The following is a 21789-nucleotide window of genomic DNA, read 5'->3' as shown; positions in this document are numbered from 1 at the left end:
AACAGAATTATACTTTGAGATGTCATGGTTAGATTTTCTGCTGTTTAGTGAATGCCACAGGTACTGCAAACTTGCTCCAAAGTGCATTGGAATCAATTGGAGTCTGTCCGTAAAAAGCAATAAGGGTTCAATCCTGCTACCATTGAATTCACTGTGAGATTTCACTCCCATCTGTACAGAGTAAATATACACTTATCTACAGATAACTCCCTTATAGCTCTTTATTTTCAGCTTTAATGCTGGGCACTCTTCAGAAATGTCACTGAAGCCTCCTCCATTGTCCATGTCTAAAAGGGGGTTAATAAATTACATGCCTTATCAAAGTGTTGCAGGATTGACACTGTAGTTATAGGTGAGCTGGTATTTCCATTCTAAATCCTATTTTTCAGTGGTTTATACATTCATTAATATTTATGTTTTGGGCTGATTTTATATATATATATTCATTCTTTCTTTCATGCCATTGAATGGAAATAAATTGAACCATTTTATATTTTTCCATTTTCATTTATGAGTTCAATCTCGAGCATTGGAGATTGATATGTGGTCAGGGAATAAGACACCGTTCCTGTCCAGGCATGACTACTAAATTGTAATATCTTTGGGGCAGGGATCGTCTTTTGATTTTGTGTTTATACAGCACAGTTGAGTCCTGTCCCGGGACTGGGACTCCTTGGTGCTAACGCAATGTAAATAATAATAAATAATAATAATTGGAATAATAACTGAACCTGTCAGTAGGGTGGTCATGTAAGATTTGGTGGAAAAGGAATCATTGGCTAGGAATCCTGCAGCCTCGGGTGTGTGAATAGCTTTTGCTTGGATTATGCTACCTTACGTTAGGGTGTGCGACTAGTGCACCTGCATCGTCATACATCCACTACTTTCCACCCGCTCCGTGCCCTCATTCCCAGAGCTCAGGTGTACACAGTGTGTTGTAATAGAATAAAATGGATGAGTAAGGATTGAGGAAAAAACAAGTGAGGAATTCAGGATTTGGCCCATTGGAAGAGAGTAAGACTCTCTTAATTTATTGTGTATTTGCCAGTTGTGAGTTATAAGTTTAACCCTTACTAACTGAGTTGTTCCACTGCAATCTGCTATTCTCCTTCAGCATCAGTCTCCTACCTGGGCCAATATACAGTTATATATATAGATAACAGACATTCTTCTTTTATGGGACAGGTTTTTGTGAGTAAAATGAATGAAGGTCATGGGGACAAAATCCATCATGTACTACCCAGGACCAGACTGTGTGCCCACTTTAGTCTTTATCACAATGGCTGCTGTTTCTCTAAGCCACCTGTATGAGGAGAGAGGGCCACTGGATCTGTGTAATGGGGGAATCCATTGTCCTTTCTCTGGCCTGTCCTCAATGTATCCCTCTGATCAATAAGTTGTCCAGTAAGAGCCCTGCACACCAGTTTAAACTTCATCCTTAGACTTGGAGTCTACACCCAAGAATTGGGGGTAAATACATTTGATTCAGACATAATTTCCACAGTGCGTGATTCTATCCCACCATGAGGTTTCAATTTTGGGACAGACGCATCAAAAATGATCAAGTAAACATATAAGATTACAATTTCTCCAACACGTAGGATGAATCAATCTCCCCATTTTATTTACCCTCAGTATCTGACAGATGGGTGGTGAAACAGAGATCTTAAATGTGTTTGCTAATTTAGGCCAGAAGATACCTGGTTTATAAATAGGAATAATACTCTACCAGGATTAGGCATTTAGATGAAGTAATGGTAGAGATGAGTTATTCATAAAGTTTAGTAGTTGTTTTTGGTGTCTTGAAAAATTTAGAATAAGAGTCTGAGTCTGTATGGGGGACTGATTAATCATAGGGAGAATTTTCATCATCTGAATGTGTTGGAACAGAGAAAATTGGTTAAAATGTTGGGCCAGAGTCACTGGTGCACATGGCTGCTTTGCCGGATTAAGCAAGGTTCACAGCTGCTTTGCTTTATATTTTTAAACAATGTTTTTCAGTGTTAGGGTTGACTTATTAGATATTGGATAAATGGAGAAAATCCTCATTTGAACCAGTTTGAAAAATCTCTGATTTCTTAGCAAGTTCAAAAAATGAGGTGCTATGGATAGGTGTCAGAGGAGAAAGAAATACAAAATATTTTAAAACTCTGGCTGTATTTTTCTAGATTGATACATTAAGGGAAATATGTGAATTTTAAGAGCAGAGTCTGGTGTATATTTTTGAGTGGTAAATAAAAAAACCTTGTGATTCATCAGAGAGAAATCAGATTGTTCCGTCTCCCTCAAATATTGCTGTGGGTCACGTGCAGATTGAAATTGTGCTGCTAAACAGATAAAAATAAATAAATAAAAATGGAAGGGTACAAGGTTTTCTGATTCTTTGTTTGTTATAGCCACATGCAGCTAATTTTATATCTTCCACCAGCACCGATAAATTTTGTAATGACTTTTTTGAATTTATTGAAGAAGGAGTCTGGGATTTTGATAGGAAGAACTTAAAAAAGGTAGTTGAATCTGGATAAAATATTCATAGATACAAGAATTTCTAGTACCAGGAAAAGGCTGCTGGGTGCCTTCATGACTGTTCTTCTGATTTCCTAATTTCTGTTTTCCCTGTTTTCTCTGCTCTGTGTTTAAATAAACTCTTCTGGTTGTGTCTTTCACACATCATTGCTTTTTGCTTCAAAGGCTCTTTTTAATAACTTATTCTTTGGTTTAATTTTCTTTTGAACATGAAATGGGTTTAACCAAACATTGTGTGCACCCACACAGAGAGAGAGAGAGTTTGATTTAATATACATGTAATCGTGTGTGTTTCTTTATGTTTACTATAGTGACAGATATAGTTAAGTTTGCAAAATAGTTTACATTATAACCCTTTCTTTTACCATCATCATATTTCAAGTGTGCAATTTTCTCTGCCTGGTCTTTGCTGGAAAGTACACCATTGTGAAAAGTTTGAACAATATTCCTCTAACCATATGTTTTTAGTAATTTTATAGCAGAAAAAATACACTTTTCTCTTGTCAAAAAAAATTCTAACCACACTTTTGTAAAGGACTACAGCAAAAGAAGCTGAAATTCAAAACTTTTAAAAAGAATAGTCCTTCGTGAGGCACAGTGTCTTTATAAGTTTGGAGAACTCTATTTTATAAAGGAAAAATAGAAAATAAGATTATACCACGATTGAAGAATCATTTCTGGGCATGCTCAGAGGGCATATAAGCTAATGTTAGACAAGTTCTTTGCCTTTATACTACTGAGATACATCCTCACTGCCTATCCAGACCAGGTGGCTGCTAGAGTTAGGCTGCTGCTGGGACAACTTTCATGAGGACATTCTTTATTAACTCCTGTGATCTAGGCTGGTGTTGTTTGGAACCAGAGGCAGTAGGTTCTATTCCCAAGGTTGCACCTGTGCCATATAGCAGTGGTTGTCTGTTGTCTGTAGTGCATAGTTTAATCAATCACGCCACACTTTGTGTAGCTTTTTAGATATATTTCCTTGCTCTTCAGCTGCTTTTTTAGGTTTGTGCTTTCATACTCTGTATGTAAGTATGTTGCCACCTGTCCCATTCCCCCCCCCCCATAATTTCCCCATGTTTGACGGGGGTACTGTGTCCCATAAATCTGTGGTGTCATTAGGGGGCTTTAATAATTTGCAGCAAAATAAACAACTCTTGGGTCCCATAAAATGTAATCACATTGTGCTGCAGTATCATGACACATTAATTTCTCCCGTTGGAAAAGCTCCCATTGGTGCCAACCTAGTTGGAGGGGAAAGAAAGAAAGAAAAATAATATGTAAATACAAATATGATTAAATCCTCACTGAGTCACCAGGCAAGCCAAGCACCAGCATTCTCAGGGGAAAAAAAACAAATGATGACATAAATGTGAGGGACACCAACTGCAAAACAAAACAAAAAAAATCCCCAAATTTCACATACATTTGTCTGAGATTGCAACCAGTCTTACTACTGGAGCTCTGGGGTTGTCTGAGAGCATCACATGAACTAAACTTGAGAAGCATTATTAAAGAGGAACATTAACTTTCCATACTGTGAGTAGTCCGTTTACAGCCAGAGGTTCTGCTCACACTTTGAAAAGTTAGGAACATGTGTACGTCTTTGCAGGACGGGGGCTGCAAGTTATAATAAACTCTTCGGTGCTGGGACTGTTTTTTGTGGTGAGTCTGTACAGCACATAACACAGTGGAGTCCTGATCATGACTGGGGCCTGTAGGTACTATTGGAAATGATAATACAATGAATAAGGGACTTTACAATCTATGGCTATAATTCATTAAGTAAAGGCCAATCCTGGTCCTTCTGAAATTGATGGGAATCTTGCCATCAGTGGGACTTGTCTTCAGTGGGACCAGACTTTGGCCATAGATGGTTTAAAATAGTTTGATCTGTAACATTTGGTACTACTATGACTTTCAGATCCTTACGTTTCATGCATTGCAGTTTTCTTTGTGCTCATACCGTCTAATACTATCTTTCCATGCGCTAGAATATAAAAATGAACGGCAACTATTTTTTCTATAGTAAGATATCAAGGATACAATACATTGTAGGGGTACTAGGTTGAAATAACACACATTTTTTTTTGGTTCTAAAATATCAGTGCAACAGAGGTCGGTTAAATTGTAAATCCAGTTCTAAGTGTATATATAATACATATGACTGCACACTGTAAATTTGTTTTATAGATTTTCATTGAATTGCTGCACAATCTAATGCTAATCGTAAAATGTTGCAAGTTTATCTGAGGCCACTGAATAACTCAGGCATGATGGTTGGGGTGATGGAGCGTTAAATCTAGCAGGAACCAGGAGAAGTGAAGGAGGGCACAGTGGGTATACTGGGGAGGTCATGGCAGTGCTGCTTGGGAGGGGACATGCCAGGGGGGAGCCAGTGGGCCATGCTGGAGACCCAGCAGATTTTCTAGTGGAAGTCAATTCAGCATTTGGGTCCTGATCCACTTCTTAAGTCAATGGAAAGACTCTTTGAGCTTGTCTACATGGCAGAGTTGTGTGCAGTAGGCTAGGATGTGAATTTAAAGCACACTAGTTACTCTGCACTAACTCCCTTACTGCGCACTAAGAGTATCCTGAGGCAGTTTAGCTTTGGACGCTTCCAAAATGTATTAAGCTAATGCAAACAAAGGCACTCAGTGCACAGAAAGAGCGTCCACACGAGGAGTTAGTGCAGAGTAACTAGTGCTTACCATGTGGATGAACCCTTATTGATTTAAGTGGGTTTTGGGTCAGGCTCTTAATGCTGCTACATTACCTTCTCCTTGTGTCCTTGAGAGAGGAGTAGGAGACACGGCCATTAGAAGCTATGCTGTCAGTGGAGGAGAGGTACCATAGAGAGTCTCGCTCCCTGCAAGGGTATTTTTGGATCCACACACATGGATCTGAAGTCAATGAGGTTTCTAACCCACACCTGCTGCCCCTTTCCTGAGATCAGACGCCTTTTGGAGAGAGGATGCCGAAGTTCTGTTTGCCGAGTTCCCAGCAGATTTTGTCCCTTCCCATGGGATTTTTTATAGACCAAGACAGTTTAAATAATACAATGAGCTGGGAATGTTTTTAGATGGGTTAATTCTAAAATAGATTATCCTAATTTCTCATATGTAAGAAGAAAACTGCTTTACTCCTCCCCTAGATATTACAGTTTATTTAGGTTCAGTTGTTTTACCATGTCTTTATTAAGAATGTAGTTTAGATGTAGCTGTGTAGGTCCCAGGATATTAGAGAGGCAAGGTGGGGGAGATGATATCTATTATTGGACCAGCTTCTGTTGGTGAGAGAGACAAACTCGAAAGCTTGTCTCTTTCTGTCTGGCTTGAAAGCTTGTCTCTCTCACCAACGGAAGTCAGTCCAATAAAAGATATTACCTCACCCACCTTGTCTCTTTATTAAGAATAACTGTTAGGATAGAGATAGCTGCCAGGGAAACTGAAGGGTCCTGGTCTCTTTCTCAAGCTAATAAAATGATATTTTAAAATAGATTCCATGTATTTTTATACAGGAATAAGTTACCAGTTCTATATTAAATCCAATCTGTGTTCATGTTGTTTATTTGAGGTAAGATTTTCAAAAAGCCCAAGGGAGTTAGATGCTCAAGTCTTATTAAAATTAAAATTCAGTGGAACACGGGCACCTGTCTCCCATAGGCTCCTTTGAAAATCTCAGCTTCATTGATAGATCTGATCTCACTTCAGACTGAGGGAGAAACCCCAGCTGATCATAAAGTTGTTACTTGTGAGCGTTACAGATTGTAGGATCCCATCACATGAAAATGTCTAGCTTGCATCGTCTATATGAATGTTTGAATACCAGATAAGTGGATCTAATTTAGCTTCGGTTTCTGAAGAGTTATAGACAATGCAGTGGCACTTTTCAGTAGATATTGCTTACTTTTCCCCAGGATTACAAATATTTGAATACAATTATTCCATCAGCTGGACACATTTTCCATCCCATTTCTGCTCGAACAGTAGTATAATTTAGTGTTGATTTAAAAGACAGTCTGCCTTAAAGCAGATTGCAGAGTTTGCACACTGTGAATTGTAATTAAAGTATAAGGGGTTCTTATTATGTCAACAACTGGCATGAGAACCCCTGAGCAGCAGGTGACCCCAAACATGTGAGGTTTGTGACAGCTAGGATCCTTCTTTCACTGGTTTAGCAATCTGAAAGACCAAATTGAAAGAAGCCCAGAGGCTGTATATTTCATTAGGTCCCAAGGGAAGTGTGGGATACAGCTTCCTTCTGTTTCCCTGGGATGTAGCCAAAAAGTTTCTAGAGGCTCTGTTTTTGACAGAGGCTTGCTGAAGGTAGGAGGGGGGACCTTCCGCCAGTCACCCATAGGACCATAAATTTGACATTTCCCACAGTTTCTTTGAGTCAGTGATGTTGCTGTGTCAGCAATATGTCCCAAATCTTGTGCTTTGTATTGTTTGAAAAGGAACAGTTAAACTTTCAGGGGAACTAAAATGTTTTTCTTCACTGTCCAATAGTTTATCTGGTGCAAAACCACAAAGGATTATAAAGTACACATCTGAAAACAAGGTTTAGCTTTATCAAAAATATGTGTTCGGTGCACACTCCTACAGTATATACCTTTTTAAAATGAAAAAGAAAGCAGGATGTAGAAATAAAGATGACATTTCTTCCAGTAGATAAAACAGAACAGCACTGACAAATATATATGTAGGACTTGATTGCAAGAGTGATAAGAAAAGGAATTTTATGCAAATACTGGGGTAAATTCATCCCTAGTGTTATTCCATTGAAATCAGTCCAACCTTGGTCCAAAGAGTGAATTGTGGTGCATACTAGTCTATAATGTATTAACATGCTTTGAGAACTTAATGTTGAAAACCAATAGATTCTTCATCCTCAGTCCTTCCAGTCCTTTTGTGATTGACCCACAGCCATAACCAGTAGAAACTTGTACTTTTCGAGTTCCTGCAAGAAATTCCTCCACACTATTTCTGCCTCTACAAGAAAAAAAGTTGACACAGCAACTCTATTACTACTTTTTCCTCTTTGACTTGTGTCTGTGTGTCTGTGTCTATGTGTGTTCAGCCTTTTAATCTTTGTTAATGAAGTTTTATTAAAAACTTGTCATAAGAAATTTTAAAAATGAAGAGTACTCAGCTCATATAAACTATTTAGAAATGCTTTATTTCACACGCTCGCACACAGATCGATCTATCAATCTATCTATTGATCTATCTATCCATCCTGTGACCATCACTGTAGTGTCTGAGTACTTTCCATCACAGTGATCAGCTGTTGTATCTTATCTCTGTTCCCAGATATCTCTGTAAGTCCTACAACATCTTAGCACCACCTTACTGTACAAATCTCATGATGGTAAAGGGTTTGCTGGTCTTTTTCATATATGAACCCATATTTATAAGTTTATTATTAGGGAACAACTTGTCTAGCAGTGAGAAGAGGGGATTGGGTTTCTTGACTCCCAAGCACAATTATCAATTCTGCCACAAATCTGGTGAGTGGCCTTGGTCAAGTCACATAACCTACCGAGTTTCACTATAATTAGATTTGCATAGTGACAGATATTTTACAGATGTGATAGATCAGATTAGAGAAAGATGAAATAGATTTCAGAGTACTTGAGAAAGATGAAATAGATTTCAGAGTACTTCTACCTCACTGAAATATTTTGCGAATTCATGTTGGTAAAGTTCTTTGATGTTGCATGAAAGGCATATTAGAAATATAAAATATAATTATTTGTCATCTCTTTGTGAAAATTTGCTCAGAAATTAAAATTTTGAAACCTCGGGCACAAGGTTTCATCTGGGCCGTAGGGCTTGTCTACACTACCCTGCAGTTGGGATTACAAGGGTATGAACAGGGGTGTGCACCAAAGTGCTACTCTGTAACTCCCCCATGTGGACGCTGTGGGCATAAACTAAAAGATTCCTACTTTGCATTAACATAGTCCTTTTCAAACAAGACTATAGTGAGAACAAGAAACTTTTTAGTTGGCTCCCCCAGGATCCACATAGGGAAGTTACAGTGCAGCACTTTGGTGCGCAGAGCTGTTCACACCTCTGTAGTCTGAACTGCATGCCTTAGTTTGGCATTTCAGAGATTTAAAAAAAAAAATTGATTTATTGCTGTGTAAGCAGGATTGCACCTAATATAGTTTACCAGTTTCAGACCTTTTTTTATGGGCATGTAACATTTAAAAAGTTAGTATTGCAAACATTTTGCAAGCATTGAATCCATAACAGGGACCAGATATTTTTATGTTCTTGTAAACCAAAATGTTAAAATGGCCTAAATATTAAGATTTTGAAAGTAGCCCAGCCCTGCACTGCTTTCCATAAAGATGTGTATTATATGATTATTCTGACATGATTCTGCCTTTAATTATATTTCTACCTTCAGAAGTTACTGGGCTTTTACACATATGGAGCGGAGGCCAAATTGGTACTAAGAAATATTTGACCAAGTCCTTTTAATATTTTAGTTCAGACAACGAACTATGATGGAAGTGTTCTGTTGTGATTAGTTTAGTTTAACTGCACTGTGGTGAAGACACCCAAATGGCATTTGCACTGGGAATAGGTGAATCTATATGAAAATGTTGTTACCGATAGCCCAGGAAGGTATTTATCATAGACCAATGGATCATTTACACTTTATACGGTTTGTCTTCGTTTCTTTGGGGAAGGCTTTGGATTTTTCATGACTAGCCAGCATAGAAATACGACTTCAAAGATGTTTCCAAACTAACACTGCAACTTTAAATTTGTCAAGGATTTAATTTTCCAAAAGCATTTGTACGATATTTTCTCTGGGAAGTTTTAGCTGCTCTTAGCTAATTTATCGACTACCCGAACTGAAGGTTCCCGACCTCTGTAATATATGCTAAGAGGCATATGCTGTAGCACATTAAGTACTGCTGCACAAAATACTCCCTTGTAGGATTCCCATCATCTTTGTCGCAGACATTATTTATGACATTTTAGTCAATATTTGCATGACAGAATGGTCAAAATTATTTTGTTTTAGGCATACCACTGATAACTGGAGCCATACTCTTTATCATTCTTTTACATTCATTAGTCACTCTGCAGTGTTTTTAACATTTTAAAACACTCGTGCAATTCAAAGGCAAATAGATTTCAGCCAAAACGCCTTCAAAATTATCTTTTTCCCTTTGAGTTATTCAGCGATTTTTAACACTTCATATGTTTGATGTTTTTTTCTTTAGTCTCAGCAAGGCAAAGTTTTTGCCGGCTTTGAATACACTAAAGATATGAGTTTGGGAGAAAAAACGCAAGGTAACCTTAACTTAATGTGAAAATGTTATCAGACACAGCATAAGGTATAGCCAGTCCCAAAAAAGTGGGTATTTGCCTTCTAAACAAAGGGTAATTTTTTATTTTTTGTATTTTACAACAAAACTGATTAGTGAATAGTCTAACGCAAGAAAATGCTGCTGTTAATAAAGTTTCCTCAGTGTGCCAGAAAGCAGATGGTGGCAACAGAATAGCGTTTTCGTTTGACAGCTTTTCTGAATGCTTTCTAAACCTACGAGAGATTTTGCTATTCGATATTTAAATTTCTGACACTATGATTCTTTTAATCTAAAAACAGAAATAGAAACTGAAACTTAAAATTGTGATCAAGTCAGGCTGTCTGTTCAACAGACCAAACCTGCATCTTTAAGTTTGATTGAAATTTTGTCTACTCGGTCCAGTGCTCTGTTTTAGGAGTTTGGGGCTTTTCTTTTTTTCCCTCCTCAAATTTTAGTTTCTCAGCAATGGAAGCAAGTTAAAATGAATTGTAATTAATATTTTCAGAGTGAACACTTTAAGCTTACTCTTTTTTTCATGCTGTGTTTTTTCAGTTCCCTGTCTTTATTTTTTTTCCCCATAGCGCACCCTAGTATTCCAGATATCTCCAAGGATCTGTTGTTCCCCAAGATGTTCATTTTAAATATTGCTTTTTTCTTTCCTTGCTTATAGCCCTCAGACCTTGGATTTTGGTGTAATTTGGCACAATGGTTCTGGATAGACTCTGCAGGATATCACTTCTCTATTAGTTTTAACTTTGTCTTCTGCCTGTGTGGCTTATATACTCTGCAGAAGCGCAGTACAGCTAGACTGCCTAACAAAAAGCCTCTTTCTCTTCTGACTGAATCTGTCTTGTCGATGCCAACATGATACTGATGCAGCAAAACACATCCTGATTTTTATGGTAATTTAGTTTTCTTTTAAGCTGCAATCTGCAATATTGTGGGAGCAGGAACGTATCTGCAAAGCAGGGATTGGTGGGTATTCTCTGTAGACAGAATCTCCTAACTTTGGGAGATTGCTTCAGACTGACTGCAGTATTTCTGAAATTATTTGCAAAAAGCAGGCAGGTTAGAAGAGAGGAAGACGGGTTTTGGGGTGCAGAGCTGGTGTCTGGCAAGAAGGAGAGCTTGGAAGTGGCAAGCAGGTTTTTCAGTTACATACATTTCCGTATTTTCTCAAGAGACATAGTTCACATGAGGCTAACGAAAATCTGAAATGGAAATTTTTCAGATGCCACGTTGAACTCCTCAAGTGCAAAGAACAAGGAAAAGACATCCACCGGGGGGGGGGGCGGGGAGGGAAATTGGCACTACAACCAAATATGTACTTAAAAAGCGTTGAGATGAGAGCTAAGAGGCAAGGTGTCAGGTACACCCCATTAAAAGAGAGCTGTGAAAACTAAGTTTCCACTATGAATCCATAATAAAAAATTAGGCTTAAACTTTGCTCACATTGGTGCTGACTGTAACTCAGTATTGAGCTGATATTGACCAAAATGTCTGGAAATATCAGTTTATTTCACCTTTCTTTTTATTCTTAACTAATCTCACCTATTTTTATGACATTATTCTTCTTTGTTTGAAATACTAATCCTTAGTATATCAAATGGGCCCATTCCCCAGCAGATTCCTCCGTTTGTAAATGTTAGTATATAGGTTTTTATTTGAATATTCTTTGAAAACTTTTCTCCTGTAGTTGGTTTTTTTTGTTCGTTTGCTTGCTTTTGTGTAGAGCAGTCAGGTCTTGGTGAAGTCTAGGAAAAGAATGAGTTTAGCAAAATGCCTAGATTGAAAACTACATTATGTTGCTGGTGCCGGGAAACAGCTGGACTGGTATTGGTGCCACAGCTAGGTTTGCCAATTTTGGTTGGACATATTCCTGGAGGTTTCTTCACATGACATAATCTTTAATTAAAAATTAATCTTTAATTCCTGGAGACTCCAGGGCAATCCTGGAGGGTTGGCAAGCCTAGCAACAGCAGCTGTGAGTGGAAAAAAGACCAAATTTTGGAAGTCGCCTAAAGATTCTAACTCCGGGGTCGGTACATGCTTTTGTTTGTATTATAGATAGAGGGCAGAACTGCACTGCTCTTACTGCCACCCCTTTAGGGCAATCCAGAGAGCAACCTTGAGATGACCTTGTAATGCTGTGCATCTTGGCTAGAGGAAATGTGCCTCGTTGCAAGTGATTACGTGGTTGGGGGAGGATAAGGGATGAGAACGGGCACCAGAATGAATAGCCTAGCAAACGTCACATGCTTGGATCCCTTAGGGATGGGTCTGTCACAATAAATATATAGCAAAAGGAGGTGTGAGGGTGGGGAGAGATTGATGTGTGTGAATGTGCTGCAGCCCAGTGGAGTCTCCTTATATACTGAAAATGGTGGACACAGCTCTCCTCTCAGATACACTGGGGTAGACTCCATTGAAGTCAGTGCGGTTTACACTGGTGTAAAACCTGTGTAGGCCCAGAGAGTTGTACCAAACCTACAAGATCTGCTCCAAGCCATCATGGGAAAACATCGTCTTCACTATAATATAATACAGTGCAAAGAAATGTACTATTACAATTAATAATTTAATTAGGTACCGATATGGAAGGTGCTTCAGTTCAAAGATTCTTGTGGAAGTGATTTGAAGTTGCCTCCAAAAAATGAAAGAAAAGATGGCAGATGACAGGGATCCTAGGGGTATGTTTGCATTGCAATAAAACACCCCTAGCTGGCCCATGTCAGCAGGCTCGGGCTGCAGGGCTATAAAATTGCATTGTAGACGTTCAGGCTCTCACTGGAGCCCAGACGCTGGGACCCCATGAGAGGGGAGGGTCCCAGAACCTGGTTTCGGGCCCGAGCCTGAATGTCAACATTGTATTTTTATAGCCCTGCAGCCCGAATCCCATGAGCCTGAGTCAGCTCACATGGGCCACTCTTGGGTGTTTTATTGCAGTGTAGCCATGCCCTAAGGGAGACTAAAAGGATTCAGTCTGACTGACATTAGTACCAGGCTTTTGAACCACACTTTTTCCATGCAGTACAGTTGGAAGTTTTCTAGTTTAACCATGACAACACCGTAGTTATGGTGCCTATGTATAAGAGGGAACGATATCTGGTGTTTAGAGCAAGAGATTATGGGCCAGGCCTCTTGCCTTCTATTCCCATCTTTTAGACACTGTAGCTCTGGAGATAAATCACTTAATCTCTCCATGCCTCAGGTCATTCATCTATAAAATGGGTATAATATTCATCTTCCTTACAGAGGTATTGTGAGGTTTAACTTAATCCTAATAAAATGCTTTGAATTCCTCAGATGAAAGATGTTATATGAGTCTACATTATTTTATTATTAATAGTAATAGTTTCAGTGTGTCATTATTTATAATGGTGTTTTTCTAGTTTTATACATTTTTATCAGTTCACATATTTTGAAATGTTATAGCTCAAATGAGCTTTAATTAATTACAGATTGAAGTTCAGACAAATGCTGTAGAATTACTCTATAGTTTTAAAGACCTATATACTGAGCGTGCCCGAACCCTGCTCACTGACACTTTAGGATCATCAGTGAAGCCCTTCAGTGTTTTAAACTCTTCATTGGTGTGCATATTCAGAACGTTGATGGCTTCTAAATAGAGTGGTTCAAATATTTCAAAGCACTAGAGATTAGTACAGTGTGAAGCAATTTAAAATTATTGTACTGCAATTAATTTTAAATAAGTGAGCACTGCATCTGTCTAGAAACCCATATAGATCCAAATGGAAGCGCTCTAAAAAACTGAAATGATCCAATAAATGTAAATCACTTTAAAGCCATAGAAATGAATAGTGTAAATCAGTTTGTGAGGGATGTAGGCAAATTTTGTAGAAAGGAATCCAAGGGTTAAGGCTCAAATTAGATTTTTTATTTTGGGGTTCATGATGATGAAAAATAGGTTAATTTATATTTCCCAGTGGTTTAGCCTGGCTCTTATTTATTCTGGTTTTTTTATTTCCCAAGATTGTAGAGGCTCAGAAATCCAACTTTGCCCAGATTTTTTCCCCATTACAAATATCTTTCTCCAAACCTATGTAAAAAAGGTATATAAGACAAATAATGGTCCATACCTAGGAAACGCCAAGTATATTTTTAAGTGCAGCTGAAAAATACTGCAAAATTAAATATATTTTACATCATAAAAGCTCATTTTTCTTGTCGGGCTGGATTACTTAGGGAATATGGATTTTTTCACCTCTAAATCATCAATTAAAATATGACCCATGTCAGTAGTTATCAAAATTAATTACAAGCTGATGGCTTTTTGGAGGCCTATGAGAAATGAATTTGTGGTCTCAGTCCAGTTCTTGTAGACAGGGGTCCAGGTTAAAAAGACAGTCTCACAAGTAATAGAGGGCCTGATCCAAACCCAGTGAAATCAGTGGGAATCTACTGACTTTGGATCAGGCTTATGAAGATATATGGACAGGTTCTTCTCAGATCTCTGGCACTTCAAGGCACATTTTTGGTAGATATGTACAACTCTCTCCACAATATACTGTTAGGTCTAAAATTCCAAATTATCTTCCAAATATCATAGCCAGAAATGTATTTATTACCCATGGAATTTACTTGATTATTCCATTTCACTTTTTTCCCTAAACGCTATTGAATAAATAGTACCATCGCTTCCTTCTTCATACAGCAGCTCAATGTATTATTGGGGTGATTGTTTACTTCAGGGTAATTTCTGCCTCCTGGCAAATGACTGGTGAGTGTCTGTCCTGACACTGATGTGGGACGCCAACCAAATGGTTTCCTGGATGGAGTACGAGCCCCACTTGGTTTTTAAGGACCGGTTAGTGGCTGACATTTGCAAAAAATTGTTTCCAGCTTGCTCCAGGACTGACTGGGAGTTCCAGAGCTGTGGAATGACAAAAAGCAAAGGGGCCCCCTCTGTATGGCCTTTTTAAGGCCTTACCTTACTTTTAGACAGTTGTCATTATCTTTGTCTAAAGGTCATGGCTAAATTGAATAAAAGGAAAGCTGTGTGTTCCTGTCGATGCACAAAGGCAGTATTGACTTTCCTAATCCAGTTTGCTGAGGGGTGAGAGAATTAAATTAGATATCTAAGCACAGAAATTGAGAGCCTTTGAAAACAAAGATAAGGAGACAGGCTGTATTTTCCCTTTCCTGGGAGCACTGGGCTCAAGATTTTGCAGGTGTGTCATCTGATCCATGGCTTGCATCGATCAAAACTGTGCCAATGCATATTTAATTAGCAAGGGGACCCTGGGTGCATTATGGCCATCATCCCTATATTGAATGGACTGTCAGACTTTCTGAATGCTTCCCCACCCCCAGCCCCGCTTCGTTGTTTGGGGAGCTTCTGCATTTTGTCTGAGCAGCTAAAAGTTTCTTTGTTTTTAGCTGCTGATGCATACAGCACCACTGAGGAGAATACAAACAAGTAAAGTCCTAAAGTGTTTATTTTGTCTAGGAAAAAGGGCTGAACAAATTTGAATCCTTTGGGTTCGGGTAACAGATTTTTGTGTCTCTTGGAATTAAAAAAAAAACAGTTGCATGTTGTTTACTTTAAGAATATCTTATTATAACAAATAAAATGTGTGCTATGGGATTCCTGAAGGAATCCTTTGATGACAATTTGAATTAAGTCAAAATTAATGTTTGCTGCTGCAAAGAAATACATAGAAAATGTTCCAGAAATAAATCAATAAGCAGGAATCAAAGGCTGTAAACTGTTTTAAAAACAAACAGTTAGACGTGAATCAAATGCTTGTTTGTAATATCAAGCAGCAAATACGGGAATACACAGATTTCCCACATTCTGGGGCTATCGCATGATACCAGTAAATCATTCATGGATGGACTCGTGAAAACAAACAAAGTTGATTTAAAATGAAAACTATTTTGATACAGCTTTGGAGTACTATTATCATTATAGTCAAGTTATACACGCTGCTCCCATTTCTTATGACTAAGGAAGTAATGAGGAGTTTTTGCCTCAGACAAGTTAGCTCTGGAGTTTCTGGGATCTCTGCTTCCATCTACCTTGTTACAAAGCCTGATTATTCAGACAAAGTGTTGCTTGATAAACAGATGTAATACACAAAGTCTGCTTAGAATAAAGAGCAACAGACTGTGGGCACATGTTTTGGTCTCATTCAAACTCATCAGCATAGTCTAGCTAGCTGTTTTGTCGCTAGTCTACTTACAGGGTAGCTTAGTAACGTCTTACTGGTGAAGTAATAAGGAGTTTTTTGCCACAAAAGTTTTGTGGCAAGTGCTCATGGGAAAATCATTTGCATACATCTTGTTACAAAGGCTGACTACTTCCTGGCTTAGACAAAGTGTTGCCTGATAAACAGACTTAACACACAAATGTCTGTCTGGAATAAACAACAGCAAGCTTTGATTTACATTTCCATTATCAAAGATAATCTCTTTCCCAGTGTACAGGAATTAAGAGTCCTCTCCTTATAAAAACCAGACTGGCATTGCTGTGATTTTACCATTGCAGAACCCTTGTTCCTGAGTTGAAAGGATGTAACATACTGTATATGGGGTGCATAAAATAAGAACTAGACGGCTGGTATGGATATATACATGTGTGAGGCAGACGTCTATGATAATGACACATGAGCACTTGGAACACCTTATAAAACAGTTGACTTGAAGGTGATGGCCAGAATTTAAATGTAGATCAGTGTCTTATTTAAAATAAATAATAGTATACACCCCTATAACTATAAATAGGCGTGGCAGAATTTGATTTTTTTATAATTTCAATGGATCAATGTTTATTTTTAAGCATTTTAAAATATTTATCAATTTAAATTTTCACAGTTGCACAAAATGATGGGTTTTAAGCTTTTTTTTCCTCAATTTTTATTTATCCAAATTTTCACTGTGCTGCGAGGTTGTCAAACAATAGAGGGGTCAGAAAATAACTATTTGATGACGGGAGACATTTAGATTAAAAAACGAAAGCCTCATAAACTGTTAAAACACAAATTGTCAACACCACATGTCAAAATATACAAAATAAATATTCTGAAATGAAACTCTAATGAATTCTCAAGCAGCATTTTTCTTACTTTGCTTATCTGCAAATTTTAATTATTATTGGTGGAAATATTTTTTCGTCAGTTTGTGTGTGTTAGGTGAAATTTACATTTATCGATATTTGCTGAAATATCTAATCCTTCCAAATCTATCTATAAATAACAATTGTAGTAAATTTAGTAAAAGTAAGTATAAAAAGGTCTCAATACCTGTGCTGGTTTCTGCTTGTAAATCACTCATCCCTTAAACTCAGCATACAGGTTTCTGTATAAAGGGATATATGATTTAGATTTTTTTTATATATATAAATCTTTGGTGGAATCTGTACCCCAAATTATAGATGAAAAATGTATTGCACGAACACAACCCAGATGTATAAATATTTTATTTCAAATAGGACTCTGAAACTTGAATAAAATGTCAGACCATTATACAATATTTTCCCAATAAAACATGACATGAATGCAAAATTTTACTTGTGCACTTTTCTAGTGCTTGTGAAAGATGTGGACTGACAGTACTGAAGAAAGGAGCTCTCTATTTATTTATCCACCGAACAGGGTCAGCATGGGCAGTGTTAATACAGTCTTCCTCATTGATCCCCACCAACATGCTTTTCCTCTATCCTGAAGAGATCACCTCTCCCAGTTAGAGGGTAGATACATTTCCATGCCCATTCACACACTGGCTTCTCTGATGAAACCAATAACAAGGGTTCAGTTATGATGGGGACACTGGTTTGGTAGGAATTAATCTGACACCCACTAATTCATTTAACATAGAACACCAGATAGCCAAGATAGGTCACTTAAGGTCACTTCGGCCTAGATTCAAACAGGAAACGCTGAGAGGAAGAACATTGTATGTCCTGAATGAAAATGTTAGAGGAGATTTTCTGTTTACCATACAGTACCTCTCCAAGAAAATGTCTTGCCTCTCCAAAGTAGCATAATTATAAGTAGTGTAGTAGTGGTAAGTGGATAAGTGTATTTTGATTATCAAACTGCATAAGCAGTTGGTAAAACTATGGTCATTTTCTGTGAGGAAGTAGGATGTCTCTGTGCCTGTGTTTCAGGTCTGTTTCTTCTTTGTCTACAAGTAAGGACCGCGGTGTTAGTCTGTTGATGTTGCTACCACCTAGAACCCAGAGTTTTCACTGAACCTTTCATCTTTCCTTTTTATTGTTGCCAAACAATGGATCACGTCTATTCAACGGCACACATCACCACGAGCCCTTTTTCTACAGTGTAGTGAATCTGTGGTCACACACATACAAGGCACCACAATTTACAGTGGGAGTGAAACCCAGGACCATCAGCGTCAGAAAGCACAAATCCCTCCTGCTTGAGCTAAAGGACCGTGCCTGTCCACAGTTTGAGGTCAAGTTCAAGATCAGACTCAGCTCTTCCATATAACGCCCACTGTTGCATTGGGATAGCATGTTTTTAAGGGCCTGATCTACAATATCAGAGGCTGCTTCAGAAAATCTGGCCCATTTTGTCTTTTTTCACCCCCACTAATAGTTGGCTCCAGGAGATACAGAATAATATAGCTTCAAAATTCCTTTTATTCTGTTTCCTTATAATGATTATTGATATCAGCCCCATCTGAGCCCCGATAGTCCAGTAAACCAAGTGTACTCTCATGCATGCTAACTCTTGCTACTTTAGGGTTAAAATTCTATCGGTGGGCTTTTTTTAAACTAAAAAATGCTGCGCTATTCAAGGTTAAGCTTCCTTAAACATAAAACTAAACTCCTGGATTTAAAAAAAAATCAGCAATCCTAATAGTGCTTCCTCACTATAATGTTTCCAACTCCATCTGAAATCATTTAAATACACCCCTTAATAACATGCACTTTATTGTAATATACAGATTCTTTGGCTTCCTACCAGCCCTAGCTTCAGGCACCAATGAAACTCGTTGCCGCAGGGGGCCCTGGATTCAAGAGGGGCTCCCATCTACTGTATATTTTGTTTTGTATGTTTTTCACTGGCTCTAATTATTGCAGGTGGTAGAATTTAGCTGGCAATGTCGCTGCTAAAGAAAATAGGCATAAAATGTATATAGTGTATTGTGTGAAGCAGCTATCAAATACATAGAGAGGAGAATATCAAATGCACTGTTAAACTGCTTTATAATAAGTGATTTTATTGATTTCATGCAAATACTTAGAAAACAGTCTTTCATTCATATCTATTATGTATGGACAAAAATTAATTTATTTCTCTAGTCACCTGTTTGGCTAACGGACTCAGCAGGACTGACATCCCACCCACAATATCAGAACCCACAAAACATGAAACATTCAGAAAGCTGGGGTTTTAAAGTTTCCTTAATCAAAATGAAAAATTGTGCAAGCTATTGCCAACTCAGGAAAAAGTGAGGTGGGCTGTGAACAAAAACTATGTAGTCCTCGACAGGGTTATAAAATACAATGGCACTGGATTTTGCCAATCCTTTAATTGTGTGGTGGCACATTTATATGTGCCAGATCATCTGCAGCATCTGAATAAAACCAGGGAAACAAAATTCTGCATAGAAACATTTTGGCTAAGTGCCTTCTTCAGTGTTCTTATCAGGGATTTCCATGAGACGGTACCTTGCATGACAATTCTGAGCAGACTTTTGCCCAGTTAGTATTTTTGGGAGCCTTAGATGATCTGTATCACCGTATTTTTAAAAACACATTTTACTGCATTTTATTTTCCTTTGCCCGTTTGCAAACACTATAGTTTTGGGGGGTTTTTTACATGAGGAGAGGGTTGCAGAAAAATAGGATTTGTAGCTAGATGTGAAAAAAAAAAAAGTCAAGACTCAATATGCTAACACGTTCTGGGCTCACTGTCTGTCTTGCCACTAATTCTGATGTCTGGAGCACGGCGCTAAACATATACAAAAATGCATTCTTTGTATCTCAGCATCCAGAGAGAAAGTCTAAGTTTCTGTGCCGAATACAGGATATGGAGCATCGATGAAGAGTGAAGGTGCCACACTAGGTACCAGAAGTGTGCCAGCTCTTAGCTTGGCATCCTTGCATGTACCAGTGATCGGCCATCCCTACTGCCGTCTAAATGACTTTTAAAATATTTTTTTAGTTATTCATCTTATTTCCATATTTCTTCACTGTCTGTTTTAAAAAATAAATATTTTTACTATATTTTAACATTATTTTAGTTGTAATGGTCAAACAGTGATTGAACAATGACTTGGTGGGGAAAAAAGAAACATAATGCATGTCCTATGCAATGAAATATGTTGAATTAGTCCTTGAATGCTGACTGAATTTTTAACCTTTGTGGTACCAAAAACATAAAACTTCTGTCAAAATATGGTGTCCAGAATATGGCAATGCTGAGGCTAGGCTCATATGGACTATCTACTATCCAGGATCTGAGTTTAGAGATAATGCTAACCCACAAAGTTGATATTTAAAATAAAATGTTAGCAACAAAGTTTAAATTTAAAATCTTTGCCAAGATTCCTTCAGGAAATGATTAAAATAATACATTTAGAAGCTGGAGGAGAAGATAGTTCTTAGAGGTAGATAATAATGTTGTGGGATAGCACATTGTCAGTTTTTTTAGCTGAACGTCACGTTGATTTTAACTACAGATATCTACCCTGGAGCTTTCTTTAGTAAACATTTTTAATGTTTATATTACAAACTTTATGAAAATTATGTTGTGTGCCCCTTTTATTGGAGTTAGTGTTTAATTTATACGGAATTGTCCTTTAAGCTTTTTCACAATAGTTAATGGATACAGTAGCAGGTAAATTTTTAAAAAATATTTAAAATAGGCATTTTCTTTATAGTACTCAGTGGTAATTAAAAGCTTCATTTGCTTAAAAGCAAGGGGCCTTTTTAAAGCAATAAATTAGCATTGCTTGACCCAAGGTCTCTAGTAGTGCTGCTTCTTTCAGTGCTATTAATACCTCAAAGAAATAGAAAGGGGGGTGTTATCACTCCATTGCAATAGAAGTAAGATTTTCAATTTAATCACAGTTAAGTGTCATGACCTTTTGATCTTGCATTGACTTCTTACTGAAATGTAGTCCAATTTCAGACAGCTAATTCTAAACCTTACACAGTCAAGGTGAAGTGAGGAAATAGGTTTACCACAAATGTAGATTTTTTTTTAATACAGTAACAAATGGTTTCATTCCTTAAATGTGTTTTGAGTTAAAGCTTTTTTAAAAGTTTAAATTTATCCCACATTGTTCTTTTACCCAAAACTGATAAAGTGTGATTTCTTTTAACTCTGTAATGTTTCTGTTAGTCTTAAGAAAACCTAGTTAAGAGGTTGAGTTTTTCTTTAGAAAATATTTTTTTACACATATAAAGCATTTTTTCCAATTTGAAGAGCAGACAGTTAAAAATAATTATGAAACAAAAATCTTGTTTACCCAAAGCGTCTCTTAAAAATCCTTATTTTTTAACTAAAAGCACCTTTTTTAGTACAAAAGAAAGTGAATGTAGATTAACAAACCTACATCAACAGATATGATCTTACGGGTAGTTTTATTGTTTCAGGCAAATATATTAGTAGGTTAGTTGGAGACTTCTAGCTGGGAACCTGTAGAATTCATTATTGGTGCATGTTCGGAAGCCATTGGTTCAGCATCTGATCTCACTTTACACCATCTAAATGAGGAGTAATGCCATTTATTTCAGTGTGCTACACCACTGTATCCGCAGGGAAAGCACGATGAGAATCAGGTCTTCTATCTGTATTGTGAATTTCTGTTGCTGTAACATATAGACAGTAATCAGAACATGTTAGTTAGCATTACATTTATCGTTAGTTACTGTTATATGCCAGTTTAAAAATATGTTTTGACTCTGGATTAAGTCTCAGGTTTGTATGCAA

The 21789-nt window shown here is 37.5% G+C and overlaps 1 protein-coding gene across 4 annotated transcripts in view; it reads left to right on the top strand.

Annotated features, from left to right (window-relative positions):
* NFIA (nuclear factor I A) overlaps positions 1-21789 on the top strand; it is a 311476-nt gene that overhangs the window by 145720 nt on the left and 143967 nt on the right. The window lies entirely within an intron of this gene.

Source organism: Malaclemys terrapin, chromosome 8 (genome assembly GCF_027887155.1).
Source record: "Malaclemys terrapin pileata isolate rMalTer1 chromosome 8, rMalTer1.hap1, whole genome shotgun sequence".
Classification (NCBI taxonomy): domain Eukaryota; kingdom Metazoa; phylum Chordata; order Testudines; family Emydidae; genus Malaclemys; species Malaclemys terrapin.
The sequence above is the reverse complement of the archived record's forward strand: the minus strand, read 5'-3'. Positions and strand labels throughout refer to the sequence as shown.